This window comes from Acipenser ruthenus, chromosome 7, assembly GCF_902713425.1.
Source record: "Acipenser ruthenus chromosome 7, fAciRut3.2 maternal haplotype, whole genome shotgun sequence".
In the NCBI taxonomy this organism is placed as follows: domain Eukaryota; kingdom Metazoa; phylum Chordata; class Actinopteri; order Acipenseriformes; family Acipenseridae; genus Acipenser; species Acipenser ruthenus.
Genome location: NC_081195.1, coordinates 60,479,997 through 60,507,708, shown reverse-complemented (window position 1 = coordinate 60,507,708; position 27,712 = coordinate 60,479,997). Strand labels below are relative to the sequence as shown.

The 27,712-nt window shown below is 36.8% G+C and overlaps 1 protein-coding gene across 5 annotated transcripts in view; it reads right to left on the bottom strand.

Moving 5' to 3' along the window:
* The window catches only part of LOC117415372 (contactin-1-like), an 88,979-nt gene extending 61,480 nt beyond the window's left edge, over positions 1 to 27,499 (bottom strand). For 2 of the 5 annotated variants that reach the window (XM_059027487.1, XM_034025633.3), the window contains exons 1-2: positions 27,376 to 27,499; positions 3,649 to 3,718 (exon numbers count right to left, since the gene is read on the bottom strand). The gene's annotated coding sequence lies outside the window, so the exon portion shown is untranslated. Of the gene's footprint in view, positions 1 to 3,648; positions 3,719 to 10,512; positions 10,607 to 13,677; positions 13,780 to 27,375 lie in introns of all 5 variants that reach the window. The other 3 variants (XM_059027489.1, XM_059027488.1, XM_059027490.1) reach the window with 3 other exon arrangements.
* Positions 27,500 to 27,712: the final 213 nt, after the last annotated feature.

Here is a 27,712-nt window from a genome sequence, read left to right as displayed (position 1 = left end):
AGTCTGCCAGAGATCTGGGACTGGGGAGAAGATTCACCCTTCAGCTGGACAATGATCCTAAGCACAAAGCAAAAGCAACAATGGAGTGGCTCAGCAAGAAGAAAGTGAATGTCCTCGAGTGGCCTAGTCAAAGCCCAGACCTGAATCTTATAGAAAATCTGTGGCAAGACTTGAAGACTGCAGTCCACAGACGATCCCCAGCCAACTTGAAAGAGCTTGAGCTATTCTGCCAAGAAGAATGGGAAAAAACTGCACCAACCTGCTGTGCTGTTGGTAGACACTTATCCAAAACGACTCATGGCTGTTATTGCTGCAAAAGGGGCTTGCACCAAGTATTGACTCAAGGGGTGTGAAGACTTATGCAATCAAGATTTTTTGGTTTTTTATTTTTAATTACTTTTTGAATATTTCTATAATTGTTCTTTCACGTTGAAAGTGTAGACGATGTTGTGTATATCAGTGAAACAAACTCCTACTTTAATTCATTTTGAATTGTATTTTTTAGGCAGCAGAATGTGAAAAATGTTCAAGGGTGTGAAGACTTTTTCAAGGCACTGTATTTGAGTCCATGTCTGACATTACATATCTAATCTGGTGATGCTGAATACACAATAGATGTTGCTAAGATTCATCTTTTAAGACACTCACTGAGCCTTTCCACGTTCCCTTTAAAACCAAGAAAATTGCTGGATGAAAATAATTTGAATATATTAAGATTTTACTAGCATGGGCCATGCAGAGATCCATCTCAAATCGGTACAGTAGAAATACTGGTCAAAATGTGTTTTCCTAACCTGAAAAATATCAGCTCTTAAATGCTTTAAAATATAAAGAACAGATGTGAAGCATGAAGCAGGCTAATGAAGGCCCAGGTATTATCAATCAATATTTAAAGCAATTGATTGCTATTGATTACAGCTGAACTGAATCACACAAACAAAAAAACTCAACTAGTCCAGTTTCTGGGCCAAGGTTTGGTCTCCACAAAATGTTACATGGAAACACAAACAGCTTTTTAAAAATTACATTCTGTGATAGTCACCTGTCAGCAACATTGTGTGATTAATTCTAGGCTTTTTGTCAACTTGTAAAATTGATTCATTTGACATCTAATTTATCAATACACAGTGCAGCCCAATCACGTTTGTTCCATGCATTAGCTGTTTCAGGTCAGCGTATTTCAGTGTCATTTAATTCCTAACAAAGTGCTTTTTCTCAAGATAGCTGTGGCAGATGAAAAAAAGTGCTTATAACTAAAAACATAAAATAGTTAAGTAAAAAATAGTGATTATTAAATATGTAATACAAAATATACTACACATTCCACAATGGGTGTCAGTTTATATTTACAATATACATTTTATCTTGGGGAATTTTGATCTGGATTTTTTTAATGAAAATATATTAAAAAAAAATTGTATTTATACATTACAGACATTTGAACCAAGTATAAGTTTATTGTTTTAAAATGTCTAATTATACTTTTGTTTAGGGGTGGTCCAAAATGACAATTTTCAATGTGCTATCCTAACATTGTGCCAACATGCTGCTACTACTAATTAAATGAAGTTTACTTTATAAAGTTAATTTTGAAATTACAATGTACTTTTGACAATAGTGAGAAAGCAGTGATGTAGTTCTCTGGCCTTTTGCTGGTCGGCTTTTTTCTTAATACTGAGTTTCATTAGCTTTTGTGTTGTTTGTTCTGAAGTTGTATGATAAGCATTCTTAACACGAGAGACAGATTACAGGAGATAAGGAAGTATATTTCTGTCACAGTAAGATGACAATTCTTCCATTTATCTCTTGAATTGGACACACATTTCCAAATTCTAGGAAACTATAGTACGATGACATCACGTATCTAGAAAAAGAACGTTCCATTCTGGGTGCCAAAAGTGGTTGTAAACATAGTCCCATGTTTCTTTTCTTCCTTACAGTTGGGCGCCAGACAATAACGTATGAACTTCCCTCATTGATTACACAGTCAGCCCAATGTATTTGCTGTCCACAGCCTTGAATAAGCACGTCTTGTTCTGCTGCCATTTTGCATGACTAGATCTTCAAATGGAAGCCGCTCCTCTTCAGTCAATGAAGAAAGCCTCTCTGAAGCTATGATTAGCAAGCCATGGACACGAGCCAGGCGCTCACTACCCTTACTCTCCTGCTTTGTGCAAAGCAGGAAACATCCCACCCACATGTTCCTTCTTTCAGCCAAGATCTAAAAGAGACATCAGGTGACCACCACCCATAACCACTGTTTTGTCGACATGCCCATGACACATTAGTAGGTTCACTTGCATTGGTAACATAGATTGTAGTTTGTTTGTTTTTTTTGAATACATCATACTTCATTGAAATAAAAAAGCACCTATTTTGTTAAATTGTTAGTGGGATAATACAGCTATCCAACCAACTTGTAATTCGTTTTTCATCCACTCAAAACCATGTCTCTTTACAATTCATACGTAGATATAGAGAAAGATAGTGAAGCATCAGGAGATCAATGTGCCCATATACTGCAGTTCTTATCTCTTGAGGGAAAACAACACAATGGAGCTCTCTGCTCTGGCTGGCACTGGGGTTTTAAAACAAGACACTTTTCAGAATAGAGGACAGATCGGTCTTTGTATTTTGTTTGTCCTTCTAAATGCACATCTCCCAAATACTTTAATACTACAAAACTCAAGCATAATGGATATCCAATACACTGTATAATATGAAACCATCCCAGTGACACAACTGAGTGAATTAGCTGTGAATTAACAATTGCATTGTACTTTATATATGCTTAATATACCACACAAAATACAATAGGCTTAGGTGGGTTGCCTTTCAACACTGGGTTAGGCCTGGATTAGAATCTGGGTAACTGCATCACTGTCTGATGCAACATAATATAAAACATGAAAGGCCCAATCATCTAAGCCCCAGTAAAAAGATTGCACTTCCTAAAAGGAATTTTAAAAAGTGTTTAAACAGTTTGCCTAATACTGCAAATCACACCTATATGCACACACAGATTGGATATATCAATAGTTAGTTGTGGGTGTTTTCTGTATTTTTGTAATTGTTTTGAACAACCACCATTCTGTCAAATCAGTCCATTCACAATTTAGTCACAAGCTTTCATAGAAATAATCCATACATACACACATCTATAGATGCAAAAAAGCAAGCTCACATTGATAAACAAAGGATGCTAAGGTACAACTGAACTTGTTTATTTTGCACTATTGTAACTTTATGAATCTTTTTCCTATTTATATACTCTTTGCACTGCAACAAAAGCTTAGTTAATATAATGTAACAATATTTTAAGAGTGACATCATAAACAACTTGTAGTAAATCATGTTTATAATTAAAGAGTTGTAAATATCTGACAATTTATATATAGATTTTTACATTTAAAAAAAAAAGAGGCAAATGCAGCTTTATAGGCCAATCAATATTTTCCCAAAGAAAGAAAAAGACAATTAGAAACAATAACAATTAGAATAATATTAAATTACATCCCATTTATTATTTGTATTATGTAACTTAAATTTCTGGTATTTATGTAAGTTTATACAATAAAAAAAAGCTGTGCTGGAATGTGGAAGAATCTATTAAAAACTGAATATAATTGAAAATCTTTAAAATCTTACCTTTTCTTCAGTCACCCCTCATTACTGATAAGTCCTTGATTGACAGAAAGTCTAGCCTCAAAACGAATACCTATAATCCAATGAACATTGAGTGAATCTACTTAGTCAGAAAGCTTAGCACTGGCTGTTCCATTAAGCTTCTGTTACCGCTGTACTGCAGCTTAGAATGAGTTGTATTACTGTTGCCAATCTCATTCTGTGTCTTATTAAGAAAAGTAACCAAAGAAGCAACAATGTAAAATAGAGAGCAGCTGCAGGATCTCTAGATACAAAGGAAACTGTAACATTGATTCAATTAACATTGGTTGATAAACATTATTGAATGAAAATTTCAAAGAGCAATAACACATGCATTAGAAGACTTGTATGTAATATGTTCATTTTTATGACATCTTATGGTGCAATTTAAAATCAGGCAGATTATCAATAAATAGTACTGCTTTGTTTGGAGTTCAGACCAACAGAAATATCTACTGTCAAAATACAGTATTACCAAATGCTTTAATGGGGTACTATGGAGAGTAAACAGTACATACAAATTAGGTAATCAGAAAGCTGTGCTACATACAGGTATATACACTATTCTAGTTTCCTTCATAGAAATACTGGTTGTGGGATAAATAGCAGTGTCTTATTTCCACAATGAATCAATAGATCTTATTAAGGTAAGATAATATTTCTTCTGGAAACCATTTACATGATGCTTTCCATGCTGCCTTTATAAAGCTCAGTAATTGGCTGAAACAGCACAAATTAAAACAGGTTTGCCTGTAAAATAACAACATCCCTGAGCAATAATGATTTATAGATTTATTTTTTCTTCTCCACAACACAAAAGCACTATCCATAGCATATTAAAGTTCGCAAGAGTTCTTTCAAAGGACCTTGATCCTATTTAACAAGGTACTATCCTTGCTGATAAGGTGAACAGCTGTCTTCAGAAAGGAGAAGGAATGAGAAATGATCATATATTCTTTGCCAAAAAACTCCACTCTGTCTGCTGACTCTGAGTGGCAATCAGCAGAGACTGAGTCACTAGCCTTGGGTTTGGCATCTCAAGTTTTATTGGTGCCATCCTTTATATAAATAATTAAAAGCAAAGCTCGGATTTCTAGGGTACTTTTTTTTTTCTTGCAGCCACCAGTTTGGGACTGTAAACTGCTGTCCAAAGATACCCCAAACATGTCAACAAAGTGGTTATTACAATCAACACGCACATTTCTGAGTCATACAAAGGCCCACAGATTTGAGACAGCATGTCCAAAAAACACGGACACATGTAGATTTGGGCAATATAAAGCAAGTCAGCCTCTGAGCTTAGGGTAAAGAAAGTTTGAACACCACTTCCAGATAGTGATTTCTGTTGCTGTAAAAATGTTACCAATTCCAGAAAAAAACGTTTTACATTTTTGTTCAATGTTGAATATCTAAAGTATCCACAATTTACAAGGAGGCTTGGTGGTCCAGTGGTTAAAGAAAAGGGCTTGATATTAGTATTTGTTTTTTTTTTCCAAGGCGACTTACAGAAACTAGGGTGTGTGAACTGTGCATCAGCTGCAGAGTCACTTACAACAACTTCTCACCTGAAAGATGGAGCACAAGGAGATTAAGTGACTTGCTCAGGGTCACACAGTGAGTCAACGAGTGAGCTGGGATTTAAACCAGGGAACTCTTGGTTAAAAGCCCTTTCTTTAACCACTGGACCACACAGCCTCTTGATATCAGGAGGTCCCCAGTTCAAATCCCAGCTCAACCACTGACTCACTGTGTGTAACCCTGAGCAAGTCACTTAACCACCTTGTGCCCTGTCCTTCAGATGAGACGTAAAATCAAGGTCCTATTGTAAGTGACTCTGCAGCAGTTGTTGATGCACAGTTCACCCCCTAGTCTCTCTCTGTAAGTCACTTTGGATAAAAGTGTCTGTTAAAATTACTAATTAAGTATTACATTCAACTTGTGTGCACTCAAAAAATGTAAATAAAAAAACTGCCATTCTATCTTATATTGGAAAAAAACTTATATCCTGGAAGTTAATTAAAATGTTCTAAACATTATGCAGTCACTTTGACATGATATTAAAACTGTCAAGATGATGTCTCTTGGTCCCTGCAGATAGTGAAACTTCTGAAGCTGAAGATTTAAATAAAAAGATAAATATAGTTTGTAATGACGATTGTCCTCACATATTGCTAGAATAAAATGTATCTATATAATCACTTAAACAGGATAAGCAGACTCAGAGATGTCTCAAGTGCAGGCAAATGGAACATCAATATGTATGTTGGTCAATGGGAACTTGCTTACTCTATTCAAAATTGAATACCAATAAATAAAAAGTTACCTCCTGATTCACCATGGAACGTACTAGGCTTTAATATATGGCTATCTTTAGACTCCACTCATGAAATACTTACAGTAGATGTGCATACATCTGTTAGAGTCATACATATTGAATAATGTGCACATATATTCTCCCTTCTAGGAGTAGTATTTAGCATAAGCTTAATCAGCTACACTGTGACTTGCTACTGGCTCTTGATTACTCAAGGGCTTTGATAACAATATATCAATCTGCATAAAAAAAAATCCAGCTTCTTCTATCCATGACACAACCTCTTTTTCCAAAATTACTTAATCATGCAGTTTGATTTCAACTGCCATCCAACAATGCTCCCTTAATTATTCTCTGTAATATGCAGTACAGTAGTCTTATGAAATAGGAGGCAGCCTGTGTATTACATGCCTGACTGAGCACTCTTGGGTGTAAAACACACACCTCATGCATAAAGCAAACAGGATGCCGACAGGGCAGAGTGCTAGAAGTAGGGTTTAAATAGCAAAGCTGATTGAATAACTAGGATGGGGGAGCTATTTCCCCTACCCCCTGAACCACACCATGGTTACAAATTGTAAGATTGCATGTTTATTAGCTTCTCTACTTCCAGTGAGAACTTTTTTTTTTTTTTTTTTACTAATTAAATAGATGTCTTTTTTTAAAACAATGATTGGCTGTTTCAAAGATTTACAGTAAAGCAGTAATATTGATGTTAAGCATTACCAGTACAAATATGGTCAAAAACAGATAAGGACAAAACAAATCCTGTAAAATACGGTATAAGATTGTGAAAATGAACTTTTCCAGTCTTTGCAGATTACAGTAAAAATCGATGCAACAATGATTAAAACCATTTCTTTGAGTCTAAATTCTAAATAGAAAAGCTTCAGCATTTAGTTGGTTTGCCTATTTTATGACAGGAATGAAACCTAAAAGATTACATCTCCACTTTGGACTAAAAAGGCCTCTAAAACAGGCAAAGATTTTGAACCATAAGAAAATACTGATTCAATATATATCTAAATGTTTTTTTTATCTTGTATTGTTTTCCCAAATTATGTTATAACAAAGTGAATGTCAGCTACATTCAATAATCTTTTAGGCTGCAGCAAAACATTTATTGTGCCATTTATGGACTTCCTCCAGATTCTTTCATCAACAGCCACCATTTCCGAAGTGTTTTGCACACCAAACTCCAGTAAACAACTAGAGATGGATTTCATACAGATGCCAGCTCCCTGTGTATATGTTTAAATGTCTTGCAGTGATGTGTATGGTTCAGCAAATCTATTTGGGCAAGAGAGGGCTGAAAAAAGTGTGCTTCCCTTTGGAGTAGTAACAATGTATTGCATACCACTGAATACTAAGTGATCAGATATTTTCATATTGGTTTTATTAATCCAAGCTAAATAAGTTTATGTAATGCTGTTTATTCACATACAGCACTGTACTATTGGAAGTACTACTCAGATTACACAAAATGAGATATAATTTAATTCAGGAAATTACTTTATTGTAGTCAGAATTGTTTCTGTGGTAGTTGCATCTAGCTGTAGATTAGCTTTGGATGACTGGAGAATTACAGCAAATGGGGACGTTTGGAAAAGCTCCATGTATTTGTAGGTTTGTTGTAGAAGCACTAAAGGAAAGGTGGCCACAACCTGACAACCCACGTGGGACAAAAGGCAGTCCATGTATTTGAAGATTCAAAATGTTTTCCATACAAAATTGTTATTACATATGAATGGATTGTTGAATACATTTTGATTGAATGCACCATGGTGATAAATACATTTTTTAAACAGAAAGGAAACTTAACAACTTAGAAGTCACTGCCAAGACATGAATGAGAAAGCAACTTGAGATTTGAATATTTACCAGCTGCTTTCTGTCTTCAGGGGATGCAGGACAAACACACCTTCATTTGCCACAATTTATCAGGGATATTATTAATGATGTAGTTTCCACAAATCCAATTTGGTCATCTATTCAGTTTGTGGATGCATGATGGATGTGCTTTTCAAGTGGTAAGAACAGGATATTTCAATTAAAATACATATATTTAAATATATGCCTTTCAATTCATATGCATTGTTTCTACAGTAGCTTTTTGTAAAATAATTTAAATTAAAAGTAACCATCTATCATGAATCTCTAAGATTGCTTTTAGAATATATTAATAGAAGATCAGCTACTGAACCATAAATATCGTCATGTAGTCTAAACATTCTGGAACTGAAGATGCATATGAGACAGGACAATTTATCCTAAGCAGTTCTTGTGAACAGAGGCTGAGATTGAACAGCAAAGATAAAGTAATGCGAATGTGTTTTGTTAAAGACGTCTACAGCTTACAGTATATGTACTTTGATCTATAAAAGACATTTTGATGTACAATGTGGCATGCCAAACTTTGCCCTGTAATCTGAATCCAGTAAAGCTACAAGACAACTATGTTCCACATTTAAATGCCACATTATTCATTGAACATAGCTTCTCTGTTACATAAATCTGCCTTTGGGTTGCACATATAAATTGTACTGTAATCTTTAGAATATAACAAGCACACTATGTATAAAAGGCAGCCTTTGGTGATCCTACATCTGAAAGGACTAATTTGAATCTGCATCAAGACTGAATTGCTCTCTATTGCTGAAGTTTTGCAACATTTGAATGAAGTACCCGGGAAGCCCAGCATTTTGATTGCCAATACCGCACCTGCTCTTTGCTTTCTGCAAACATGCAGTACATAATCTGCTTACTAATTCAGTATATAATGACGTCCAAAAGTTGTAGCTTTTGAGGGTTGTGGCTTTTGTAATTTTAATTACCTGTTAACCACCAGTCATTTTTGATATGCTTGACTGCCTAGATTACTCTACAGTATTTGTATCCATCTTTCACACTCTACATGGTAAAGACAATAACTGCTTTTCACGAATCCTTTATCATACACTCCAAGCCTCCGACAGACCTTTTGGATTGCATTTAGGAATAATACAATAAACTGTGGATTGTATTAAACATTTATAACACAATGAAGGACCTCCATATGTGTGTGTGCACTGGTTTACATTATGGACAGCCACTTACCAGTGCCAGATGGGAATACTATACAGAATTCGCATAACATTGTTGAAGCATCACAAAAACTGGAGGCTACATGGAGGATGTTATGCAAAGAAACAATGTCTATGACAGAGATACTCTGGGATGCACCGTTTGGTCTGGTATAAAGAGGCTGGATCCCCACCATTCTACTGTACTCACAGCAGAAGGACTGTTAAGCATGTCAAAGTTTAAATTTGCACTTGCAGAGCGCACTGAGCTAACTGTGCTATGTGGCAAAAACGGACATTGCAGTGCTGCAACAGCTTCTGCTTTGCTAGCAAGCACACTGACAGAGGCACAGTTCCAACATCCGCCCAAAGCGGACATCCCAGATCTGCCACCCCTGAACCGCAGTCATGAGCCAGAGACAGTCACCAAGAAAAATAGCCAGTCTGCACTGTGGGACAGTAGAGGAAGAAGAGGGCATTGTTATAACATTAGACAAACAGTTTTACCAAACTTATTGTCTAAATAGTTGTTTAATTATATATGTTTCTTTTCAGTACTAGCCAATAAAATCCAACAATAAGCATTTTATAAAATGTAATCATATAACGTTTATCACCAGTTACAGGACAGGATTTAAATTAATGTAAAGCCATTTAAATCCTCTAGGGGGCAGAAGACTGACACTGTACATTGTGAACATCATAAATCCTACATTATAAACTATTTATTATTATTATTTATTTCTTAGCACACGTCCTTATCCAGGGCGACTTACAATTGTTACAAGATTATTTTTACATACAATTACATTATTTTTTATATACAATTACCCATTTATACAGTTGGGTTTTTACTGGAGCAATCTAGGTAAAGTACCTTGCTCAAGGGTACAACAGCAGTGTCCCCCACTGGGGATTGAACCCACAACCCTCCAGTCAAGGGTCCAGAGCCCTAACCACTACTCCACACTGCTGCCCTGGAAATGTTTGATTCATTGCAATTGGTACTATCCTTTAAACTGTCATTAGTACTCTCATATGTACTAACCACAGGATCATCCACAGGGAGTATTTTACTTCTACTTTGTTGAAATTGAAGTACTATATGTTGTTGTTGTTTTTTTTCTCGTTGTTAAACTTGGAAAACATCCCTATATGTGTTTCTGCCTGGACAGTGTGGTTGGAGCAGCTGGCTATGGACTGCAGTACAACTACAACAAACTTTGATCCACATCAACAGCAGATGCACTGTGATTCATAACCTTTCTCCGAAATAACACATTTATGCCTGATGAATAATTTTAGGAATTAGAATTGAAATGGATCTGTGGCTAAAAGGGCATGTTGACACATTAGCCAAAAAAGCTTCTTTCCCCCTTTTATCCATACTCACTTTGTATGCTGAAAGAGATTGTTTCAGCCTGTCAGCTGACATACTGAAAACGCTGCAACACGAAACTAGAAACCAACCTGTGAGCTGCACAGCGCGGGCTGAATGCTAATTCTCTGCATCAATGCTGTCTTCAAAGGGATATTTTGTCAGGCACCACTGAGGCCCGGAACACTGAGGACAGCCAGAAAAGAGCAGAACATCACGATCTTGTCAAGCAATTCTTCAGCGTTGTCTTTATTTACTACTAATTTGTGTGAAATCCCCTTGGTTCTCTTTCTGCAGTGATTTCTAACTAGGACACACTACATTTTGCATTTTGTTTTTTTAATTCGGAACATTCTGCAGGACGCATGCCAGGCAATGTATTCTGAATCTTTCTTAAACGGTTATTCAGGGTGGAATTTCTTATACCATTTCAGAAGCAGCAATAACTTATCTTGTCTGTGTAAATATAGCTGACTGAAAAGAGAACCTCACAAAAACCTTTTAAAAAAAGTATAGATTCTAAATGATCTGGGTTTTAAATGAACACTGAACCAATACAGACTGTGCTGTCCACTGACATCTTAAAAAGTTAACAGAATACCCTTCCGTTTCCAATGATTAGTTGACCCATTCACAGCTTTATACTGTTTATTTAAAGCATAGGCTATTAAACAGTCACATGTTCTTCTGTCACCCTTGTATAAGTAATAAGTGTACACTGCCCATCTTCAGATCCTTCGCTGTGATCTAAATGCTCCTGCCTCCATCTGTTTAGGCAGGAGCTTCAGAAGCACTAAGCTGATTTCATTACAATATCTGTTGCATTTTGGTCTTTCTACACCACATGTTTATATGTCAGAAAGCCATTTGTAGATACATTCACACATTTGAAAGTTCCTGGCATCGCAACCCGTTTATTTTAATATAGTGTTTTGGGGATTTCAGCAATGTATTTTTTAATGTGATGTACCTGTTTTATTTCAGCCGCATTCAGGACGTGTTTGCAAAATACATAATATTTTAGTAAATAGCAGTAATTCTAATTTTACTATATCATCCAGCTTTTATCAAATCTTCAGTGAAAGCTTCTGCAGAAATGCTTTACTGAAACATAATATGCATCTACAGCTGTCACCAAGATTGTTCTACCAGTCATATTAATTGTTACATTAGTCACTGCACCAGCTTGATTTATTTTCTGTATTGCATTCATTTCTTTTTAAATATATACATATATATATAAAAAAACATGTTTCTGTATACAAATAAAACAAATAAATAACAAAAACAAGCCATGTACAAACATACAATTATAGAATGGAACATTAATTTAAAATGTAATTTAAAACTATGGTTAACCTATTGCTTTTAATGTAATGTAGCTAGTATCTATATATTTTTTATATAAAATATGTATAAAATGCTTAGCCAGCTCCAGTAAGATACCACCACCTATTTCTTGGCAGACAAATACCAATCACTATAAAAAACTAAAAGGGCACTCATGTAAAGCTTATGATATAGACAGGGTTTTTAAACCTTTAAAGATCTGAAGGTTAATGGGATGGGCTGGCATAAGAATGAACTGCAAGGAAGGCAGTTGCCATATCTTAATTACACAATTAGTTTAAAGGCCTAGTTACGCAGGCAACTTTTGACAAAAACGTACACAATTTCTGTTGTCTGTTAGCAATAAAATACATGGTTTATACACTTTGTTTCTAGGTCGTTGACACTGCTAGTGTTAAGAAATGTTTGCACTGCTAAAACATTTTCCTCAACAGGGTAAATATACTTGTACTGACTAATTCAAATACCCTAGAAACATTTACTGTTGCCTAGGACTGACTGTAATTTTAAAAGAATTGCAACTTGTTTTAAAACAAAATAAAAACAAATTCAGTGAAGGGAATACTGAATTAGACAAGTGGTACTCTCTACTGTGACATACAGACAGGCGACCCATTGGATGTCATATGGAACATACTGTATGATCTCACCGTCATATCTCAGCAGCCCATTCCCATGCCAAATGATCATCCACAATATAGCAGATAAGGACTGGGTTCAGTCAGTGATTACAAAGTCTTTCTGTTGGGACCTCTAAGAGCAAGCATGGGCATACTTACAGAATGTCATTTTATAGGTTTCACATTAATGTCAATGGACATATTGAACATTAGCACACTGTATGCTACTACAGGAAAACCACACTTACTCAAGCATGGAATAAAACTCCAGATACAGTATGTAGGTCTAGGGGAAGTCTACATTCTGTATCATGACACAGGTTCTTAGGGCTATAAAATACAATTTCCTTCAACATTATGTTGGAAAAGCATGAAACTTCTGGATATCAATTCTAAATCTTTTTAAAGTTTATGTCTGTGTTTTGGAATTCCCAGACTGTCTTGTGCAATGAGATATCTCATTTTAAATGCACTTCACTCATCTGTGTACTATCGCATTAGAGGTTATTGATCCACAAACAATTTAGCTACCCCTGAGTAATACAGAAGGGACAGGGTGCCCTTAATATATAATAAAGCTTCCTGAAAGCACAGCTCTTCTTTTAATTTGGATTCCTTCCATGTCTCAGCAGGTTGTAAATTGTGATCGGCCCAGTCATTAGTATCATGATGTGTCCAGGTTTCAAACCCCATTCTCAAGTGTACAGAAGAACATATTTTCTTACTGTTTTGTTTTTCTTTTGATAAAGTATGTTATTAACACGTTTCTTCTTTATTTCCTGTACAGAATCCAGTTAAGTAAATTAAATACTGCAATTAATTACAATAACCATAGTAAAACTGCCAATTACATTAACCAATGTACAGGACTAACAGAACCTTAACATACTGGAAAAGTACTTCATTTTAAGAACTTTTTGTTGTAGAAAATGTAGGAAATGTTAGAATATGTTGATGTATCATACCATAGGACATATTTGTATTTCCTGTAGGGCAACACACATACAAGGGCAAACAGTTTACTAGATTAAATAATATAGTAAATGTTTCAGTACATTTTGCAGTAGAGTGCACATTACATTACATACATCTTACTGTAGTAAATATTATTATTATTTGTTTATTTAGCAGATGCCTTTATCCAAGGCGACTTACTCAGGGTCACACAATGAGTCAGTGGCTGGTGTGGGATTTGAACCGGGGACCTCCTGGTTATAAGCCCTTTTCTTTAACCACCGGACCACACAGCCTGCATTATATGTTTTGTAATATGTAAAAGTGACTTACCCTTCTGTCCCCAGTCCAGAATGGACACAAATGATGGACAGTAAAACTGAACTGCAGCCCATCTAAAACATCTTAAATAAAAGCTCTGCCTGTATTTCTTGTCTGTAATGACAGAAAACAGCTGGTTATTTTCCTCCTATCTGTACAGTAGATTTTTGCTAACCCAGAACCCTTTAGGCAAAATCGTCCCACCATCCAAACCATGCTGTGATAATGAAATGCATTGTTTAGAATAGCAAATCTGAATATCACATTTTTGATCCCCCTTAAAATATTTGGGCAGCAAAAAACAGGGCAGCAGTGTGGAGTAGTGGTTAGGGCTCTGGACTCCTGACCAGAGGGTCATGGGTTCAATCCCAGGTTGGGGACACTGCTGCTGTACCCTTGAGCAAGATACTTTACCTAGATTGCTCCAGTAAAAACCCAACTGTATAAATGGGTAATTGTATATGAAAATAATGTATAAAAAAAGAATGTATAGGTATGTAAAAATAATGTGATATAACAATTGTAAGTTGCCCTGGATAAGGGTGTCTGCTAATAAATAAATACAAATAATAATATTTATTTGCATTACAATGACTCAATCAATTTAGGGTGAAACTAAAAAGAAAACTTAATGTGGTCATACTGTAAATAAATACAGTTAGTCACAATTGTATTTGTCTAATATTTTTCAATTCTGAATTCCTCTGCTGTAGTTTGGTAAAATCATAGAGCATGACTGAATACAAAAGAGATACTGTACTGTTACAACTATTATGAGCTCTGATTATGAAAATTCTGAGAGATTACATTATTTTTATATGTGTTTATTATATTATGATGTCCCAGAATTACTTTTCCTGTGAAGTAAAGAGTGTTACAAACACTACAAGTGCTTCAACTCAACTGACAGTCTGGCTCTGAAGAGCATTTTCAACAGGACTCCAATTAGTAGTTGTTACCTATGAATAATATTGACTAAAACATGTGAACAGGCTAGTATTAGCAGTAATACCAGGTGAGGGCTCTTGGACTCAGTGATAAATTATCGCTCATTTAAAACACTGTTTGCTTGCATAAATTACTACAAATATATTATTTAATGAGAATTAAATATGGCATTTGGAAAGCCTCTTCAGTACTATCCATTATCATTAACTGCTTACTCCTTTAGAGGGTCATGGTGAGCCAGAGCCTAACCTGGCATACACAGGGTGCAAGGCAAGACTACACCCTGGACAGGACACCAGTCTATCACAGGGCACCACACACATGGCAATTTAGAGTGACCAATCAACTTGGACAGCATGTCTTTGGAAACCGGAGTACCCAGAGAAAAATCACGCAAACATGGGGAGAACATGTAAACTCCACACAGTACCCTAGGCCGGATTCGAACCTAGGACTCCAGCACTGTGAGGTTGCAGCGCTAACCACTATGCCACCGTGCCACCCCTCTTTGGTACTAATCTCTCCAAATTATTTAAGAGATTGTTATAAATTATAAAAAACAATCAATACAGACCCCTTTACATGGAACCATAAAAATTAACATTTGCAATCAGCATATTTGGAACACATGCAAAATATCAAGATGAATACAAAGTTATGTATTTTTTTAATGTATAAAGGTACAGCAGGACATCTTTAATGTGAATATATAAAACAAACAAGATCTGTGACAAATACAACTAATGATGTCCTAAAATCAGAATGCATTAAAACTAAAAAGAATGCATGTGTTTATTTTCTTGAAATAGAAGCTGCATTTCCTACAGATGAATAATATCCACAGAATCTAATACTGTGTAATCTAGGGGTGTGAATCTCAATTTTAAAAAAAATCTTTTGAGAATGGCCCAGATATTATGTGAAAGTAAACATGTTTTGCTTCAGTACTGTCATGAAACTGAGTCAGTAGAACAGAAAGAAAAGTTTAATTTTGCTCAGGCAAATTTGAAGCTTGTTCTTGTGACCAATGTAGTGTGGATAACACTAAATGTTCTGTCACTAACCATAATCAAACTGCCATGGGCATTTAGAAATCAGAAGCAGACTCAACTAGTGTGAACAAATTGAGCACTGATTGCGTTTTGTAGTCTGCAGTGTAAATGGACTGATCTTTGACAGATTCAATACCTCAATCCTTTTAGTTGTGTTGATTTTCAAGGGTTTATTGCACTATAATACAGAAAGACTTGTAGGGTTACATTTATGAAAGGAAAGTGTGTCTGTATAAGTGGAATGCATCTACACAGTTACAGTGAAAACCACCAATTAGAATCGTTGGTTTGAATCAACCACATATTGCAATCGAACTAGATTTCTTTTGCTATTCTTCAAATGCCAAATGTACCTCCTTATTGAATCAATTGCTTAGGTTATCAAAATGAAAATATACAAACATGATTAAAGTGATGAATGACAGTTAATAACAAGCAATATACAGCAATATAAGCAATATAAAAACACAGTCGGAAAATGCATGTGATGGTTACATGTAGTATTTTATAACAGAATCAGTCCGTTACATGGCAGACCGAAGGCTAAACGAGTGATGGATTAATGAGACGTGGATACAGTACAGTAGGCTATTACTGTATATACCACCCTCGTGTATTTGCATTTATGTTTATTTCTAGAAACATCATAATGCAAAATGTACTTTTAATTTTATTATGACATGACAAGAAGAAGAAAATCACAAGCAACTTTGGCGAGGGTCAATGTGAGTCAAATGTGAGTTTCATTGGAGTAAACATGTAATAGAGGAAAACAGATTTGAAATGAAAGCACAGTATAATAATAATAATAATAATAATAATAATAATAATAATAATAATAATAATAATAATAATAATAAACTATTTTATATCGCACCTTTAAAAGCAGCATCTCAAAGCGCTTTACAAACAAACAAAACAGAAAATAAAAACAGCCATAAAAATGCCTTCTATAAAAGTAGGTCTTTATGTTAGATTTACAAGCATTAAGAGTGGCAGAATCCCTGATCTCTTTAGGAATGGTGTTCCAAAGTTTTGGGGCATAACAACAAAAAGCCCTGTCGCCCACAGAACGTAGGTGAACAGAGGGAACACATAACAATCCAAGATCAGTTGAGCGAAGGTTGCGTGAAGGGGTGTAGACTGATAAGAGATCAGATAAACACTGTGGCGCCAAACTATGGAAAGCCTTAAAAGTAAGAAGTAAAATTTTTAAATCAACACGAAACCTGACAGGCAGCCAGTGCAGGGACTCCAGAACAGGAGTGATATGATCCCTTGCACGTGACCTTGTCAGGATACGAGCTGCTGAGTTCTGAACATGTTGGAATTTGGACAGTGTGCTTTTGGAGACGCCTGCAAGCAGAGCGTTACAATAATCAATCCTTGAAAAAACAAATGCATGAACCAGTTTTTCAGCTACAGTAGCAGAAAGCATAGGTCGCACCCTAGTGGTGAATCTAAGGTGGAAAAATGATGCCTTAACAGTATTCTGCACATGAGGTTCAAATGTTAATCCAGGATCAAAAATAACTCCCAAATTTCTCATTTTGGATCTAAACTCAAGCATAGTACCATCAACTGACAAGTTTTAAACATTGGTTTTACGTAACTGGTGGGCAGTACCTAGCAACATAACCTCTGTCTTGTAGCATGTTAAGATGCAGAAAGTTTTGTGACATCGAATTCTTAATATCAGGAATGCAATCAGCAAGCACAGAGGCAGCAACATCAACATCAGATTTAGTATGCACATAAATGTCGGTGTCACCTGCATAAAAATGATAATTCAGGCCATGTAACCTTAGTATGTGACCAAGGGGAAACATGTGAATACTAAATAGTAGAGGGCCCAAAATTGAGCCTTGCGGGACACCAGATGTTACTAGTCCAACCTCAGAACTAAAACCGCCAAGAGAGACAAAGTGTTGACGCCCAGTAAGATAAGACTGAAACCATTTTAGTGCAATGCCAGAAATGCCAAACAAACCTTCTAACCTATCAAGTAGGATAGCATGATTTACAGTGCTGAATGCAACACTAAGATCCAAAATAATTAAAATTGATAACGCACCTGAATCAGCTGACATAAGAAGACCGTTTGTAACTTCAGCAAGGACAGTTTCAGTACTGTGTAGTTGTTGAAAACCAGATTGCAAAGGTTCATAGAATTTATTTGCAGTTAGATGGTAATTTAATTGCAAAGTGACAGCTCGCTCTAATATTTTAGCAAGACAGGGCAGATTTGAGATGGGACGATAATTATTAAAATTATCCAAAGCCATGTTAGCTTTGTTAGGCACTGGAGTGACTGCATTCAAATACATACAGGACTGATAAGCAAGGTTCTCGGAACAACCTCCTCTGCACATTTCAAAGTGTAAACCTCTTATGCTCTCGAGTGGGTGACTCAGCACTCCATAGATTACATAAACAAAACAAGGCTGATGCTGTGAAGCACCTCGCATTGAGAAGGATGGATCCAGGGTTTAGTGTTGGTTCGGTTGGAGAGAAATGTGGAACCAGGGTATTGTACTTCATTTGAATAATGCTTCAGTGTTTTATGTGTAATAAAAAAGTGGTATGTCGTATGAACAATAATACCCAACGTCTTTCACTTGATATCTCTTACATACTTGCATCATGATGGTCAATCAATACTATAGTTTTTTTTACAAGGCAGAACATTGTGAAAGAAAGAAAGAAAGAGAAAGGAGAGAGCTTGAGTCAGTATTTTCTCAAAATTACACAAATGTGCTTTTTATTGTCTTCATGTTTTAAATCTGATCGTGAAGTTCTGAATTTCAGTTTGCAGTTCAGAAAGTGCAAAAAGTGGTTTATTTAAAAAAAGAACCTTCTACAGAACTACTAAATTGAAATGTCTTACACTGTTGTTCAGTATTAATGTTTAGCCATTGATACTATCAGTTGTATCAAGGATAGAAGGCATGCTGAACTGTAGGAGTTGAAGGCGAAATGTAAGACATACTACGATTTATGTGCAATTCTTCTGACCAAATGGCTGCTTACTTATCCTTCTGGAGTTAACAAAGACTGAAGTATGAAGAGGACTGAATTTCAAAGAATCCAAACTTGGCTTGCTCTTAAAAGAAACAGCATTACAAGCACTGGCTTCAAAGCTCTGGTGTGCTCGAGTGAACTTGCACTCTTTACTTTTCTAGTCAGCAGGAAGAATGAAACATCAAAAGTAATTTGTTCATATTAGGAGGTGCCCTTCAGCATATAAGTTTGTCACACTGCGTCTTTTGAAGAATGACCTTCATTCGTGTGTGTGTGTTTCTCTCAGGTTTAACACTGTGCTTCACTACAGTTGGCAACGTAGTATAACTTAACAGTGAATGGTTTGACCGTGTAAACAAGCTTAATAAAAGTAAGGGAAATTGATCACCACTGCTTGAAAATGTCAGACCTGCCAATCACAATTATGTGGTTTCATTATGAAATGCAAATCTGTTTGCTTGGAATAAAAACCCAGCAAAAATGTGATCCTTTATCTCTGCTACCAGAAGGGCATACTGAGAGTAATCACAAGTCTACAAAAAACATTCACAAATTAAATCTAAAAGATGTGGCTATATGCCAGTCTCAGTCATTAATATGAACAGTGGTTGCCAAATGTTCTGGACTCAATTGTCTTCATAGAGCCTTTAGATAAAGTAACGTCCTTTTTATCATCATAATTTATTAAGGATCTGGAATGAGTTTTCAAACACCAAAGCTAAGCATCTTGGTAAATGCTAAAACTCACAACTGACGAATGCTAAATTCACCCCACTAAAGATCACAGGACATCCAAGTGATCATTTCCATAAGACATTCTAAATTATTTTTATTATCAAGCTAAACCATTTTCAGAAATCCATATCAGTCTAAGCCTTTGCTATTTACATACATAGAGCTAACAAAATAATTCTACTCAATCTTATTATTAAGTAAGACTTACTAAAATATATATTTTTTTATTTTACCTCTTTCACTGACAAAACAATTCAGAGTTGACTAAAGTCCTCTTGTGGCAATGGCATCAATGCAAGCTTCTATGTACTCCAAATCATAATGTTTCATTGCTGTTCTAAGGGGCCACGTCTCTAGAAATTGAGAGGGTAGAACAGCCTCCATGGTAATACAGTCATTAGCCTCTGAAGTCAATGAGACAGACAAGGCTAAATGTGCTAATTAATGCACTTTTCTTATGTGGACGCTTGATTAGGCTGCCAACACTTATCAAACCGAAGCCCCTGAAAGGCTATAGGATGGAAATAACAGCCCTGAGAAGCATCTTGCATCTTGCAGTGTTATGTCATTTAATTAGGAAAATAGTAGGTTGCATGCTGATGGCTTAAAGCTGTTAACTTTCTGGAATGTTCTTAAGAACTTAAGAACATAAGAACATAAGAAAGGTTACAAACGGGCTTCCGAGTGGCGCATCCAGTAAAAGCACTCGCGTGGAGTGCAGGATGCGCCCTATAGTCTGGACGTCGCCGGTTCGAGTCCAGGCTATTCCTTTGCTGACTGAGGACGGGAGCTCCCAGGGGGCGGCGCACAATTGGCCGAGCGCCGCCTGGGGGGAGGGAAGGTTAGGTCAGCCAGGGTGTCCTCGGCTCACCACGCACCACTACGCACCTGTAAGCTGCCCAGAGCTGCGTTGTCCTCCAACGCTGTAACTCTGGGTGGCTGCATGGTGAGTCTGCAGTGTGAAAAAAAGCAGTCGGCTGATGGCACATGGTTCAGAGCGGTGAGCTGAGCTAAACAAAAATAACTGGACACTACTAAATTGGGGAGAAAACAACAAAAAAACTAATTGGCGACTACTAAATTAAACAAACGAGAGGAGGCCATTCAGCCCATCTTGCTCGTTTGGTTGTTAATAGCATATTGATCCCAGAATCTCTTCAAGCAACTTCTTGAAGGATCCCAGGGTGTCAGCTTCAACAACATTACTGGGGAGTTGGTTCCAGACTCCCACAATTCTCTGTGTAACAAAGTGCCTCCTATCTTTTGTTTTGAATGCCCCTCTATCTAATCTTCATTTGTGACCCCTGGTCCTTGTTTCTCTTTTCAGGTCGAAAAAGTCCCCTGGGTCGACATTGTCAATACCTTTAAGAATTTTGAATGCTTGAATCAGATCGCCGCGTAGTCTTCTTTGTTCAAGACTGAATAGATTCAATTATTTTAACCTGTCTGTATATGACATGCCTTTTAAACCAGGAATAATTCTGGTCGCTCTTCTTTGCACTCTTTCTAGAGCACCTTTTTGTAGCAAGGTGACCAGAACTGAACACAATATTCTAGATAAGGTCTTACTAATGCATTGTAAAGTTTTAACATTACTTCCCTTGATTTAAATTCAACACTTTTTACTATATATCCGAGCATTTTGTTGGCCTTTTTTATAGCTTCCCCACATTGTCTAGATGAAGACATTTCTTTTTTTTTTTTCTTTTTTTTTTAAATTTAGTTGTTGCCAATTAGTTTTTATTATTTTCTCCCCAATTTGAAATGCCCAATTATTTTTAGACTCAGCTCACCGCTACCACCCCTGCGCTGACTTGGGAGGGGTGAAGATGAACACACGCTGTCCTCCAAAGCGTGTGCCGTCAGCCGCCCGCTTCTTTACACTCTGCAGACTCACCATGCAGCCGCCTCAGAGCTACAGCGTCGGAGGATAACGCAGCTCTGGGCAGCTTACAGGCAAGCCTGCAGGCGCCCGGCCAGACTACAGGGGTCGCTGGTGCGCAGTGAGCCGAGGACACCCTGGCCGACCTAACCCTCCCTCCCCCCGGCGACGCTCGGCCAATTGAGCGCCGCCCCCTGGGAGCTGTGGAATAGCCTGGACTCGAACTCGCGATGTCCAGGCTATAGAGCGCATCCTGCACTCTAGCGAGTGCTTTTACTGGATGCGCCACTCGGGAGCCAAGATGAAGACATTTCTGAGTCAACATAAGCTCCTAGCTCTTTTTCAGCAGTGTGGAGTAGTGGTTAGGGCTCTGGACTCTTGACCGGAGGGTCATGTGTTCAATCCCCGGTGGGGACACTGCTGCTGTACCCTTGAGCAAGGTACTTTACCTAGATTGCTCCAGTAAAAACCCAACTGTGTAAATGGGTAATTGTATGTAAAAATAATGTGATATCTTGTAAGTCGCCCTGGATAAGGGCGTCTGCTAAGAAATAAATTATTTTTTATTATTTATTATTATTATTTTTCATACATTCCTTCTACAATTTCAGTATCTCCCATATGGTATTTATAATGGACATTTGTATTGCCTGCATGCAGTACCTTAGACTTTTCTATATTAAATGTAATTTGCCATGTCTCTGCCCAGTTTGGAATGCTGCCTAGATCATTTTGAATAACCTTGCTGCTGCAACGGTGTTTGCCACTCCTCCTATTTTTGTGTCGTCTACAAATTTAACAAGTTTGCTTACTACTGTATACCAGAATCTAAGTTATTAATGTAGATTAGGAAGAGCAGAGGACCTAATACTGATCCCTGTGGTACTCCACTGGTTACCTCGCTCCATTTTGAGGTTTCTCCTCTAATCAGTACTTTCTGTTTTCTTTCTTGTTTTTAAAATGAATGTTTTCATAACAGGTCATGTGCTCATGAACTGGATTTAACTCAGATCTCATGACTTCCTGAATCATTAATAACACCGTGTAACAATTATTATTATTTTTTTTGTTCCTGGGTAGTAAGTGTTATTTCCTAATTGCTTATGCCTCAGAAGTTTAGAAAATGGCTATTATTCCCCACAAACTTTGCTTTTGTGACCAGGACAGTGATATTTTGAAATTTACCTATTTCCAATGAGAAAACCGGCGAATTTGTGTCTTTTCATTCACATAAAGTCAGAAAAAAACAACATATGAATCCAAATTAACATGTATTTATACTAAAGTAATACAAAAATGACTACAAAAGATTTAGAAGTGAGTAGTTTTTCGAGATTTACGATTATACTGTAAATCACTTTCACGAATCAGCCCCCAAATGTAGTCTCCCATCATGTTCTCGTTATACTGTCCTTCATTGACAGCTCATCCAGGAGCCTCAAAGCCGTGCTGCTCCATAATGGTAACAAGTACCCGTCTCTTCCCCTGGCCCACTCGGTGCACCTCAAAGAGGATTACAACAGCATCAAGACCTTGCTGGACGCCTTGAAGTACGATGAGTACGGCTGGGACCCCCGGAAGGTGCTGATGCCACCACTGCACATCAAATTGGGCCTTATGAAACAATTTGTCAGAGCTCTAGATAAGGAGTCGGCAGCCTTCAAGTACCTTCAAGACTTCTTCCCTAAGCTGTCTGAGGCAAAGGTCAAAGCCGGTGTCTTAGTCGGACCACAGATAAAGAAGATCTTGGAGTGCAATGAATTCCCCAAGAAGCTCACTAGTAAGGAGAAAGCGGCTTGGAACAGCTTTGTCGCAGTGGTTTGGGGCTTCCTGGGCAATCACAAGGCTGAAAACTATGTGGAGCTGGTTGAGACTCTGGTGAAGAACTACAGCACAATGGGCTGTAGGATGTCACTCAAAGTCCATATCCTTGATGCTCATCTTGATAAATTCAAGGAGAACATGGGAGCGTACTCGGAGGAGCAAGGCGAGCGCTTCCACCAGGATATACTGGACTTTGAACGCCGCTACCAAGGACAGTATAACGAGAACATGATGGGAGACTACATTTGGGGGCTGATTCGTGAAAGTGATTTACAGTATAATCGTAAATCTTGAAAAACTACTCACTTCTAAATCTTTTGTAGTCATTTTTGTATTACTTTAGTATAAATACATGTTAATTTGGATTCATATGTTGTTTTTTCTGACTTTATGTGAATGAAAAGACACAAATTCGCCGGTTTTCTCATTGGAAATAGGTAAATTTCAAAATATCACTGTCCTGGTCACAAAAGCAAAGTTTGTGGGGAATAATAGCCATTTTCTAAACTTCTGAGGCATAAGCAATTAGGAAATAACATTTACTACCCAGGAACAAACATTGTGTTACATAGTGTAACCGAGTCACTGGATGCAGGTCATATGAAATATATGGTAAATGGTTTTGCACTGTTGCACTGTTTCAACTATTTAATGTATGACAAATTCCTTTAAATCCGAGGCTTGAAAGACAACAGTAATGTTCAATGGTATTGTATACAGTGCACTGGCAAACAGCAGCCATTAATGGTAGAATAAATATGTACATCATGTTTTTTGATTTCCAGTTCTTGTTTTGTTTCTGTCTTTCTTACATCCTTTGAAGTTATTTTTAAAACGTTTGAACTCAGCACGGTTTATTGGTTACATGCTTCAAGTTAGTTTCCCACAAGGGCTATTTGCATCATCAATGCGAAACTAAAGACTAAAAAGAGGGAGACTAATTTGATTATTTGTATCACTTTCAACATCTTTGCCAACTTCCCTGTAAAAAACAAAATCAGACCCATTGCATCTCATTAGCAGCAGCAATTAACTAAACAAGGACACAGCGGGCACAGGTGTAGCGGGCGAGACTAATAATCAAATTAGTCTCAATCTCTAATCTCACATGACGGCTAAAGAAACCCTTGATTGGAAGTACCTATGGTCTTCAGTAGGAAACCTGTGGACCTGCAGTTATGTGGGATAGTGAAGTTGACTTGTGTTTGCTCTGATATAAATGTCACCCTAAACAGCTTATTACCTTAGAATGAGCTTTTAAAAAAGGACACTTATCAGTGCCAACAACTGTATTGGACATTCTTAATCAGCATCAATTTGTAATTGGAATAAGACTGAAGTCAGATGCTGATTCTTGACATAATTATGGGGGACTCTGCTGCTGTACCCTTGAGCAAGGTACTTTACCTAGATTGCTCCAGTAAAAACCCAACTGTATAAATGGATAATTGTATGTAAAATTAATGTGATATCTTGTAACAACTGTAAGTCGCCCTAGGTTAGGGCATCTGCTAAGAAATAAATAATAATAAATAACAGCCATATGTATTTGCTAAATTCCCATGGATTGCAGGAAGTATCAGGTCTTTGGAGTTCATGTACGATTAAAAGGAACAATACAGTGAACAGTACTTTACCTAAATACCAAGTCTTTTGAGACAACGCCCATCCACATATACTGAAATCAGGTAACACTTTCACATAGGCCAGAGGGGATTTGACCTCAGGCACAGTATTAGCACTAGCCAATCCAGATCTTTCCACTGTACAAAAGAGCCAGGCTGGATATCTCTGGTATCATACAGCCTACAGTTCATAAATAGGTCATTTTAGTAATATATTTGTAAATTGTGTTGGCTGACTGATAACAACCATGAGTTCGTTAAACACTTTCAATGCCACCAACTGTCTTTAAAGTTGTTTCCTGAAGAATCAGATATTTTCCGTGGAAAACAAACCACCAACAAATCATAGGAATAGCAAGTTATCCTGCCCATGCTAACCCATAAGGTCAGGTTGGGTCACAATCACTTTTCTTCCAGACTCTAAGCAGTGGAGAAGAAGAATATCGAGGAATACTGAACTTCTCAATGAGAGTCTCCCTATTTGGAGAAATGCCAAAAATGTTTTTTTTTTTTCAGCTTCTGATTACAAACTATGAAAATTCCACATAAGATTACATTTAAAATAAAATGCAAGTAGTACAAGCAAGTACCCAACATTTTATATTTGCACCATTTTATTTAATAGTTTGTGCATTTTCTATCACAAACACATGACAATTAAAATGGTTATACATACTCAATAAGCTTGCATTGAACTGCAACAATACTAGTGAATACCTGTTTTATCCACATTTTATCAACAACTTGCATTATTTTAACTAAACGTGTCCTGTTGTTTGTACATGTTGTTGTTTGTACAGACAGTAATGGGGTTTTTAATCTACTTTTTTAAAGCATCTCTCATAAGATTCATACAAATGAGAAACTGAGTTTCTATGTAGTGCAGTAGTGGTAGTGATTTACCAGTCTATCCTCCAGCCACTGCAGCCAGAAACCCTGCTGGCCACATGTTTAATTCTGGAAAACATTAATTTCCTGGCAGAATGACAAACAGATGTTTTTACCAAAAATCTTTTGAACATGTACCATGCTTTTATACAGAAGGTGAACCTATCACACACATGTGCACAAATGCATTTCCAGGACTGGTACAGAATAATAAGAAAAATGTATTCAACCACAGGCCTACAGGGTGCAATGATTCATTTAAGTGTCCATTAACTGCAGTATAATCACTTTCCAAGACCTTCTCAAGCAAACTTTGCTGGTTAGCAGCTCACTATGTTATATGAAAGTCTCACATAAGAGACTCAAAGTGTACACAGTGACCCTTGGCTATTGGGGAATACTGGTGGTGAAATGGGATGCATTATCAAGTGCTTTAAAATAACTTCATATGAAGGCTTAGAAAAGTTTATACACTTCATATACAACCCAGAAGCATCAGGTGGAAGTTTAACAGACACTGTGTCAACTCATAAAACACCTGAGTACTTAGCATGCAATATATTATGTGAATAGGTCACACTACAAAATGTCTCAAGAAATTGTGGGTTACTGCATTAGATAATTATATTCATCCTTATGCAGCTAAGAGCTATAGACAGATCCGCCAATTCAATTGGTCAATAAAGTAACTATGGCGGAAGCCCCGTCTAATAAAGTATAGTGTACTAGGCAAATACTGTAAGAATGCAGAAACTGGAAGTAATACACATGTCTGGAACTGAGTTTCTCATTCCAGCTTGTCAAAGCACCTAGTCCCTCATCCTAATCATTCAATCGCAAATATTGGTGCAATTGTTTGGAAAATGTCATTAACAATCAGGTTTTCACGTTTTGTTGAGTAAGGTGTTATAAATTATTATTATTATTATTATTATTATTATTATTATTATTATTATTATTATTTATTTCTTAGCAGACGCCCTTATCCAGGGCGACTTACAATCGTAAGCAAATACATTTCAAGTGTTACAATACAAGTAATACAATAAGAGCAAGAAATACAATAAATTGCGACCACTGCTTATTAAACTAGCATTCGGTGCATAATCTGACATTTTAATTATTAATACACTCCTGACAGTGCTTCGTGCTTGTGAATCACACACGCCCTTTCTGTTTATTTTTTTGGCAAAACAATATTAGCAAATAGAATCGTTTTATCTTTAACAACAGCTGCAGTGTAATTAATAATAATAATAATAATAATAATAATAATAATAATAATAATAATAATAATAATAATAATATTTTTACATTAACAGTAATGTCATAGTTGATGTTTATTTCCACATGCCGGTAGTACAGTCTAGTACAGGATTAATGTAACAGCATCTGTGCAATATGTTTGTATGGACATATTGTATTACAAAAAACAAAAACAAAACAAACAAAACAAACCAAAAAAACAACAACATACCAATAGCAATGTAATGTAATGTAAAGCATTCCAATGCATCCTGTGCACAAATGTAACCTTTTTTTTTTTTTTTCTTTTAAAGAACAGTCTATTCGTATACGAATCTACATTATAGGCTTTCTGGAGAAACCCGCTGTCATGTTTCTGCATTGCGGTAGTTTGTTCCACTGGTCTTTACAGTTCACATGTGTTCACATTTGCTACCACCGCTAATTAAACTGTATGGGTTCTATTTTTCGCATGCCCTTATTTTCTTACCTGAAACCACGAATCGTCGATCTGTGCAGTCTCTGCAAAGCACACCTGGGTCCGCTGCACCGCCAGTCAACCAAGCCCAACCGACTGGAGGAACCTTTTATTGTTATTCTATTGGATACTGGATGATGTTTGACGTATAAGGGTAACGCGCTTGGGGTTGTCATTGGATGAAAAGGATGTCATTCCAACTGTACTGGGCTGGGCTGGGATGCTAATAGCTGCAGTGGGTCTGCAGTCAAATATTACACAGGAATCAGAGATTGCACAACGAATGTGTGTTGCCTTGCCCAAAGCGAGACACGGCATTGTGCGAGAGGAAGAGATTGACATATTAAGT